This window comes from Aegilops tauschii, chromosome 4 (assembly GCF_002575655.3).
Source record: "Aegilops tauschii subsp. strangulata cultivar AL8/78 chromosome 4, Aet v6.0, whole genome shotgun sequence".
In the NCBI taxonomy this organism is placed as follows: domain Eukaryota; kingdom Viridiplantae; phylum Streptophyta; class Magnoliopsida; order Poales; family Poaceae; genus Aegilops; species Aegilops tauschii.
The window spans coordinates 460581908-460591171 of NC_053038.3; the positions used below are offsets into that span (position 1 = coordinate 460581908).

Below are 9264 nucleotides of genomic sequence, written 5' to 3' on the forward strand. Positions count from 1 at the left end.
TTATTTTGCCTGCAAAACAGAACCTGCTTACAAATCTATTTAGAGTTGCCACCCCTATGTATGAACTTGCCTGAGACTTGAAAATGTCAAAGTCTTGTTAGCTAAACACATTATCTGCTCGAAATTAACACTGTTATTGCCTAGATTGCAACATCAATTTGCTCGATGAGAAACTAGTGTAGTTGCATACATCCCAACAAATGATTTGCTGTTAGGGGGAAAACAAAACCTGCTTGCAGATCTATTTTGACTTGCCAACCCTGTGGATGCAACTTGTCTACAATTATATGCATGCTCCTCTTTTTCTCCATGTTTTCTCATTCCTTTTCCCCTAACAAATCATGTGATGTTAGGGCGGGAAACAGAACCTGCTTGTAGATCTATTTTGACTTGCCAACCTTGTGGATGGAATTTGTCTACAATTCTATGCATCCTCCTCTATTTTCCCTATGTTTTATCTTTTTTTTCCTGCAGCAATGAGGGAGCCCATGAGTGAAAGGAGGAAGATTTTACATACCAGCAGAAGTAGGAGAGGGGCAGGGCCTGCAGGGGAGGGGGTGGGGGTGGTGGCAAGAGTTTTCTGGTAGGTGCTGTTATGGATTTTGGGGCTGGCTCAAACTTCAGTTTGTAGCCATGGAGCTATGGATCCAGTAACAATGGCGTCCTTGGGGGCAAACGAGGGGGGCAGAAGGAGAAGCAGGGAGAAGGGTCCAGATGGTTTGCGTAGGTATGATGCTGCGTGAGGGTTAGCGTAGGGTGGATGCTGGTTTGGGCAGCGGCGTCGAGCTGCGTTTTGATTCGATCCTTGATTTGGTGGGGACCGAATCTTTTTCTATTGCTCGGGCGTGGGGACAACACTTTCCTTTTACATACAACAGCTGGCAGGGGGTTTCCTTTTACAGGTGTGTGCCCTGATCGACAATCTAGCCAACGAGTGCCAGCGAGTCACGTCCTAAATATAATCTTCTGATGGCACTTGCGTTCGGCACTTGTGCACAATCTTGATTCTAGATGTGAGGAATCCCATCAAACAGACATGTTGCATTTTTATTCAAGCAAACTATTTTGTTTGAGGAAGTCTGAAATCTGTATAATGCTTCTTCAGTGAAAAACTTCCGTCTGTGTTCAGCTTAGTGCATTTTATTATTAGGACAGTATAAGCGCACCTAAAGCGAGCCCTCTCAGCTATTTGCATTTCTGGTCGTCCATTTTCACGATCTGAACATATTTGGCCGTCCGATCTGGTGGTTGCAGTCATCTCTCCCGCATGTGTTAAATACACCGTGGGAAACTTTCAAATGAGTAATGGTTACCAGTCCATTATTAAAACAAACCCTTCGATGACTTATCGGCTGCCTTGCTTGAGGAAGAGTGTCACTAAAATGGAGACGAACCGGAATCACGTCCGATCTTGTTTCTTGATTGAGTAAAAAAAGGGATATATAAAGTTCGTTGTCTTCCTCTGTGCATCTCCCTTATGGGTAAATCCCCATAATAAAGAGACAACTTTCGTGTAGTTTGTGATTTGATGTTACTGTTTAGATTTTCTCTCCGAGAAAGATTTCTTTTAATGCATCTCCTCTTGTTCCTCAATCTTCGGAGAATACGGCGTTGGATTAGAGAAAGTTCTCTGTTCCAAACATTTCCTGGAAGTAGACGACACATTTTAAATCTTAATGCTGGCACGGCATATTTCGTTGAATCAGTCTTTTTCGCCACATTGCGTATAAAGGGAATCGAACCCAACTCTTCCACGAACCCCCCACGAATGGCCCTCCCTTAATTCAATGAACTATGAGAATTCCTTTTTTCGTTTTTTCTTTTCAGTTCTCATAAGTCCTTGATATACTAGCAGAAACTCAATACTTGACCGACTGCGTCACAGTGCTCAGGTAAAGTGGCAGTGGTTGAAAGCGAGCGGAAAAGTCAGTGTTTTTTGTGCGTTACGATAGTAGTGCTGAAAGAAAATCCAATTCAAATATCTCAACGTAAAAGGAAAATCGTTTCACTTTGAAAGGAAAGCTAGCTATATGAGATCGAAATCACTCTATCTACGATATTCTTTGCACCATGATTGAAGGACAGTGAGGGGAAGGTTATATTCCCTTTCTTCTGATCTATTGAGGAATCGCTGATAATGACACCATGCCTGTAGCATCTACTGCTATTGCAAGGCCCCACTCGATCTATCTCCCATTCACTTAACAATTCCTCCGGCTCTCGCCGACTATTATTTGTCATTCCCAAATCCATTCTTGTCTAAGCTGCTCATGGTACTACTTTTTTTATTTTGCGTTATTTTATTAGGCGGAAGATCAGGAAAATTAGGTAGTATCTAATATGTCCACGAACTAAGTATAATCTCCGAAACCCACCTTAATCCATTTTATATAGAATCTGTCTCCTTCTGTAATCCATTCCACCATCCCACACTCTTCTTATAGTTTGTGAATCTGAATCCTCAAAAAAAAATACCGAAGACAAAGAGAAGACATCAGGGAGCGGAGAGAGAAGAGAGCAGTTGTTGGAACAGCAAGCCTTACTTCCTTCACTGGGACACTAACACCAAACAAAAACAAAACTAGACTGCCCGAACAACAAGTCCTGCCCATTCCTCCCGGATCTGCACGTTGAACAAACAAAGACACTCCCCCTCATCCGACAAAAACGAGTATTATTTCTCAGCTGGCAACAAAGAAACGCCTAGCAGAAGAAAGTAGTTATTCTTGCATCTCTGCTACTAGGAAAGTAAGTCATTGACAAAGCTCCCAACCCTTCTGAATTCGCTGAGTGAGACCTAAGATCGGAATGAACAGCAGTCGAAACCCTGAGCCCATCGTGTCTGTCAGCTATGCAATGGCTCTACTGGAGATTCCGTAGGGAGAGCAGTCGCTAACCTTTCCTTTGGTCAATCACGAGAAATTTGCGAATCGAATCCGTTGTCATTAGAGTGATCAAATATATACGCTAATTATTCAAACAGATGCTCTCCGGTGGAAATGAACCACGAGAGACTAAGCCCTGCCGATAGCAGTAGAAGCGTTAGCCACAGAGTGACTTTTTAATTGACACCCACTAGTGGTCAGTTTCTACTTCCAAGTTGACTGGACCAGGTACCACATTTACCATAGGATATGCTTATCTGACGAGGTCCCTCAAGTCATCTCTGCCACTTGGAATTGCTTATGAGTTGTTCTTAAATGCTCTTCAAAGTACTCAAGCTTCAAACTCCTTGCTAACCGATAAAAGGAATCAAGCTTAAAGGACTATATGACTAGCTCTTCCACATCCTGTCCACCATTCATAAGGCTTTCAAGGAATATTGAGATATCTACAGAAAAGAGAAACAAACATTCTCAGTTGGTCGACTATTAGCGAGGCCTAAAGTCTTCACTTCATCAGTCTAGGAATAACACTAAAGTAGCACCCCTCACTACATTCTTGTTCACTGAACATAGATCTCTAAAGAACAGTGCACTGGTACACAATATGATCTGTCGTCATGACCCATGAACTGAGCTTCTCACTAATCGAAATGGTCCTCTCAGCATGTTTCAAGGGAAGCAAGAGATCGTTTTCTCAGGATATTAGTCACCCAATCTTCCCAATAGTATTCCTTAACTCATGAATTGATACACTTGCTCATTCTCTTTCTATTTCCACTGGTTACTTTTGTTCACTTGCAATGCGGCATTTGAATCCATTTTACTCCACTTCTCTCTCTTTTCTTCCTGTTGAGGGTGATATACTCCGGGCACCTGATCATCATGACCGGAATTCAAGAGGATTCCTTGAGTACTCGTTACTTCGAGGTCAAATGGTGCGATGGTATTTATCCAAAATAGGAAACTGGTAGCGACTTGCATTTGATGGACTCTTCCTTCCTGTAGGAATAGGAGAGAGCGGTAACGTGAGCCACCTTTCCTTTATACAGCAGTAATAGCACATGCAAGTTCCTAGGGTCTATATAGCTAGTCAAGGATCATAAAACAATTAGCCAATCATCAGGGGACTCCAAATAGCTATTTCATTGAATCGTACACGTGATTAGGCGGGGACAGGATTCGAACCTGCAGTCTTCAGGTCATGAGCCTGATGAGTTGACCAATTCCTCTACCCCGCTTTAGTCTAAACCTTTCATTAACATATAGAAAATAGAGTTCGATGCCAGGCGGATACTTGACATGTTCCCCTCGGGATACCTTCTTCTTAGATAAGCATCTGTCTCTGAGGTTGACATAACAGATCTAGCTAATGATACAAGAACCGTTGGCCAGATGAAAGGAAGCAGGCAAGTCGATTGATCAAGGAGAAAACCTTGATCTTTCCTTTACACGTAGATTTCAGATTATCCGGAAGGAGCATGAGGAGATTTGGCACATCAGCACGCATTCCTACTACTTGTTAAAACAAACTGCTATCATGGCGAAGCTCTACTAAGCTATATCAATAGGCTCCGTCCCTTTCCTGGACTAGACTGAAACTAATAGGCTGCTTCCTCGTCTGTACTTCAACTAGGAGGTTGTTGATATCACTCTAGATTCTCGAAAGGATATTGGATTGATTTCAAATCAAGGAAACTATTAAAATCGGGTAGCGAACCCATTGTTCCTTATTCTTTTGTCCTCCTCGGGTCTAGTTGAACAATGCACACACCCCGCTTTAGCTGCACATAATAAGTTGATCCGTGAGGCGGCTAGCTATTAGTTAGTGCGATGTGTAGTGAAGTGAGAGATCTCTCTACTCTAAGAGACCAGATGAAATAGCTGCAATGACTAATGTTTGATTGGGAAGACATAATACATACGTTGACGTGCCTAGTCGAGCTACCGTAAGGTAGTCTAGTTAAGGAAAGGAAACCGGCTATTCCCCTCACGCTAAGGGTGCGATTCCTTACTCTCGCCAAGATTCATCTTTCTCCCCAAGCTGGGTTTAAGCTTTCTATCTGTCCTTTCAGATCTGAACAATAAATAATAGAATAGTAGGGCCCTTGATTTATGGGATAACCCGACCAGAGCATAATGATAGGATTCCTAGCAAAAGGCAGGGCAAGTGAGTTCTACACGATATTCGATAATGAAACGAGTCTTCCTCCTTCCTGGAACCTCTGGATTCGAGGCCCGGCACCCGAGTAAGTTATCAAACCTGTTCTGTTTGCTTGTTTCCCGTAATCCGTAACAGAGGCCTTTGCTGGCACTTCTCGTCTCACCTAGCGCAATGCGAAGTTCAGTAGCAGACCAGAAACAAATATCAACTTCTACTCTCCAAAGCGGACCAGAAACTAGTATCGACTTATCCTCGGGGGGAAGAAGTCTTCATTGGGCCCATTGTCAAATAGCTCTGAGGAAAAGGCTGCACTGAACTTGAAACCACTAGGTTCGCCTTGCCCGGGAGGACTTGATCTTCTTGATTCAGCAGATCAACGCATCCCACTATCTGAAGAAAAGATGGAACGCAACCTTTCTCTTCTCCAGAACTGGACAGGGAGAGTAGTATCCTGCACTAACCAATTAGAAGCAAGAGCTATGGGCATACTTAACTAGAACTCCCTCTTACTTAACTTCACTAACCAGCCCTAACTTAATGGAACTTACCTTAGTACACTATTTCTATACAGAGCAAGAGAAAGAAAACGATCGTCTTATCTTATCAATCCTAAGCAGGAAAGTCTTGTTAGTGAGTGGTAAAACAATAGATCCGACTAAACTAGTCCTCGTAGATTCAAGTAGTGGATCGGTACAATGGTTGTCTTCTCCTTTTGTCCGTAACAGGTCCAAAACTCAAGACTTTGCACACCCACCATTCACTAAATTAAGGAAGAGAAGCGGGTTGTGAAGCCCCTACTTTGAAGGGGCTATTCTGCCCTGACTTTTTGTCACTCATACACGAAGTCAGTAGTGAAACGGGTTCCCCTACCGTAATCTTTCACTAGCCCCAATGGATACGCACATTCGATAGAATCATAGTTTCCCCTACTTTCAATTGCTAATCGACGATGAAGCTCTTTCCCCTTTCTTAGACCTCCTTCCTGATATCCCTTAACTAATACTTGCCCACCTCCTCTCATTGAGCACTGTCTTTAGCAAAAGCAGGTTTCTAGTTTGCTTTGTTTGCGGACAAGAAGGGAGAAGTGGACTACTGACTAAACCAGAACTCATACTAGCCCATTCCTTCCCAGAACTGCACCGACTACAAGATGTATGAACCTATCAATCCACTTGTAGGACGGAGATTGTATTTCTATTTCGAGCGTTCAAAGTTCCAAGTGCTAGAATCAATGGATGCATGCCCAGCTCCAAATACAGATGCAAAGCCTCCAAACGGTGCTGATTCGGGAAGTAGTTGCGGTCACGTTTTCTTCTGGTGGATGGTATCGATCAGCGTTTGAAGGAAGCTCTGTTTTCCTATCAGCATTAGTCAGCTTTTGAGTCCTTCAAGCGAGTGCCGCAAGGAAAGGAAGAGTATTTCATCATGGCCATTTATTAGGACTACTTGGATAAGTTGGGACAGTTTCTCTGAGGCCAGCTGTTGAGTTAGTCGGTTCATAGGTTGTCGTAAAATATGGGTGTAGGAAGCCTGGACTCTGATTACCGATTATGAAAGCGAGGACTCTTTTTCTCTTTCCCCATTAACAGAAAACTATCTTAACCTCCTTCAGCAAGTTCGTTATCTACAAGTAAGTTAGAGAATTCCTGTTGTCAAGCTATTTATCTTATACAAGACTTTTCTATAAGGCCTGCAAGCAGGTTCAGGTGGAAGCAGGAAAGTAACACCACCCGGTTTTCTCACGGGGATGCCCCTTCCTTTCTATTCTATATTTGGCTGGGAGCCTTCTTTTACGAATAAGCCATTCTCTACCTTTCATCTCCGTGAGTCACAATTGGTGGTAAATATACGGTTTATGGTTCACATATTTGCCATCTGGAAGACTATTTCCTTTTGATCAGCTTCTCTACATGTCAAGAGACAGAAGTCAACCATAGCCATAGCACAGAAAGAGAAATGAAAATGCCCATTGTACAGAATGCAATTCCACTCCTGAATAGTAACCCTTGTTTGTGGCTTTTGAGTCACAATGGAAAGGAAGAAAGAAGACTTTTCTAAGCGGCATCGTCCTGATTCAAGCTATTGATCAACCTTCACGTTCACTTCCCGAAGGGCGTTCGAAGCACCCAATCAAGGGTACTTCTCTCTAGCTTACAGAAACAATCACTTAGGCTGACGAGAAGTTTCGCCCCATGGCGAGTAAGATGTTTTCCAATCCATGGGAATGAAAGACATAGATAGCGAGCGGGCTACCCACTCCAAACCCACGCCAATCCTTACCATTGGTAACTCTAATTAGAAGCCTAATTTGGAAAAGAATACCGGTATTTTCTTTTGATTCAAGCACACGAGTCTGATCTCCGGTTAGTCAGATCCATGCATCAAAGATGGGAGGTAGCCAGGAACTAGATATGGTATTCTCTTTACTGCGCGCGATAGCTTAGTAAACTCTTTCCTGATCTGTTCTATTGGGCTCACTTCTGCTTATTCGCGTAGAGAGGCATATTTCATTTGATTTGGCTTTAGTTAGTACTTTTTTAGGGCAAGAGTAGGATTCAGGGAAGGAAGTGCTTGCCTTTCACCTGCTGATTGATTCTTATCTAAAACGATTATGCTTGGTCCTATGTAAATAAATGTCACATGTTATGTTTTTCTATGGCCTAGAAACGGCTTTATCCACCTGTTGTAGAGAATGCCTCAACGCATGTGTCTAATCACTCTTTTGTGTAATATGCTGGAACTCTCTCTCACCTCGAAATGCCATTTATAGATAGTTAGAATGTGCTTGCTGATATCGAAACACTCCTGGGGACGCCTGACCAACTTGAGATGCTCTTGTAGAAACAACTCTATTTTGATCTAATCATCGGAACAGCAGCTTTAGGGCAGTATCCCATAGCTGGCTAAGAAATATGCCTTTGCAGTCGTTATGAGCGATATCTTGGCGTACCATTAAAGGGAGTCAGTGGGCACCGTAAGTAGTAATCGAGAACTTGATGAACATACCAACCAGTATGTGAATCCGTAAGTGGAGGTTTTTTAGGCAATATCTAGCTTTCCCTGCCTGGTGAGCCTAGTCTTTCCATGATTTCAGTTCAGAAGGACTATCTGAATGACATATACCAATCCCAATCCTCCAGCTAATAACCTATCACACACAGTGTGATATCTCCCTTTTCTCCATCTGCAGAAACTCCCTTCCCTATGTGACTTTAGCTTTCACCGGATGCGGAATCCTCGTTTTGTCCTTGGCTTATTCTTTCTCATGTCTCTATATAGGTATTCTTGTCTCTCTGCTCTGTTGAGCCTTGTTGCCATTTCTTATCTCCGGCTATGTGCCCAGCCCACCCGATCCTATTGACCAGTGTTGTCTGGCCGAAAGGGAAAGATTGGGGAGAATACCTTGAGCTTGCCTTTTCCTTGGATACTCAATGGATTTCCCACGACATTAAGGATTTCCTGTTTCCCCGAGTCAATCTTCCAGTTCCGGTTCAATGAAGACTATGCTTACTTTCCTTTCTCTTACCGGTCTGTGTTCTATCATGGACCTGTATTCCGTTCCTCGAATCGAGACTTTCTTTTGGTATGATTTTGATACGAGTTTTCTATCAAAACTCTATGCCATCAATCACTATCCCCGGGGATAGAATCCAGCTCCCGGCATACCTGATAACTATGCTCATATACGTCAATTCATGGAAAATGCTCAGAGGAACGAATCCATATAGGAAACTCCTCTAGGGGAAGGGACAACTGGTTAGTTTGTGTTAACATATCAAGGGATACCAATCATTGCCAGGTATGGTGGAAAAAAGCAACCTATTGTATTTTCCTTACTCCAGTGGGCTTTAACTAGACCTATTTACTTAGCTTGATCTTTGTGCTCTCGGCATAAGTAGGATGTATCTCTGGAATATCCATGGTATGCTTCCATTGTTGCACGTTAGCCCGGTATAGTAGAAGGCGATTCATGCTATTCATGCGTTGATAAGCTCCATTCCATCGATAGGGATCAACCCAGCTGCATAGCTTTAAGATCCTAAGATACACCACAGCTAAATCAACCAACGTCAGGGATTCTAGCTCAATATCAAGAAAGAGCTTCGTTCCTTCCCGCCTGCTGGCTAGAGTTATACCATCCACTCTTGCTGCTGACTGTGAAGTAGCTTAAAACCCTCTATCGCGTCTGTTTGTTTGCCGTTGTACGAAAGTTTATCG

The 9264-nt window shown here is 43.0% G+C and overlaps 1 non-coding gene across 1 annotated transcript; it reads right to left on the bottom strand.

Annotated features, from left to right (window-relative positions):
* Window positions 1-4049: 4049 nt before the first annotated feature.
* On the bottom strand, window positions 4050-4123 carry TRNAM-CAU (transfer RNA methionine (anticodon CAU)). The gene has a single exon. It is a non-coding gene; the product is annotated as a tRNA-Met (tRNA).
* Between the last annotated feature and the right edge of the window lie 5141 nt (window positions 4124-9264).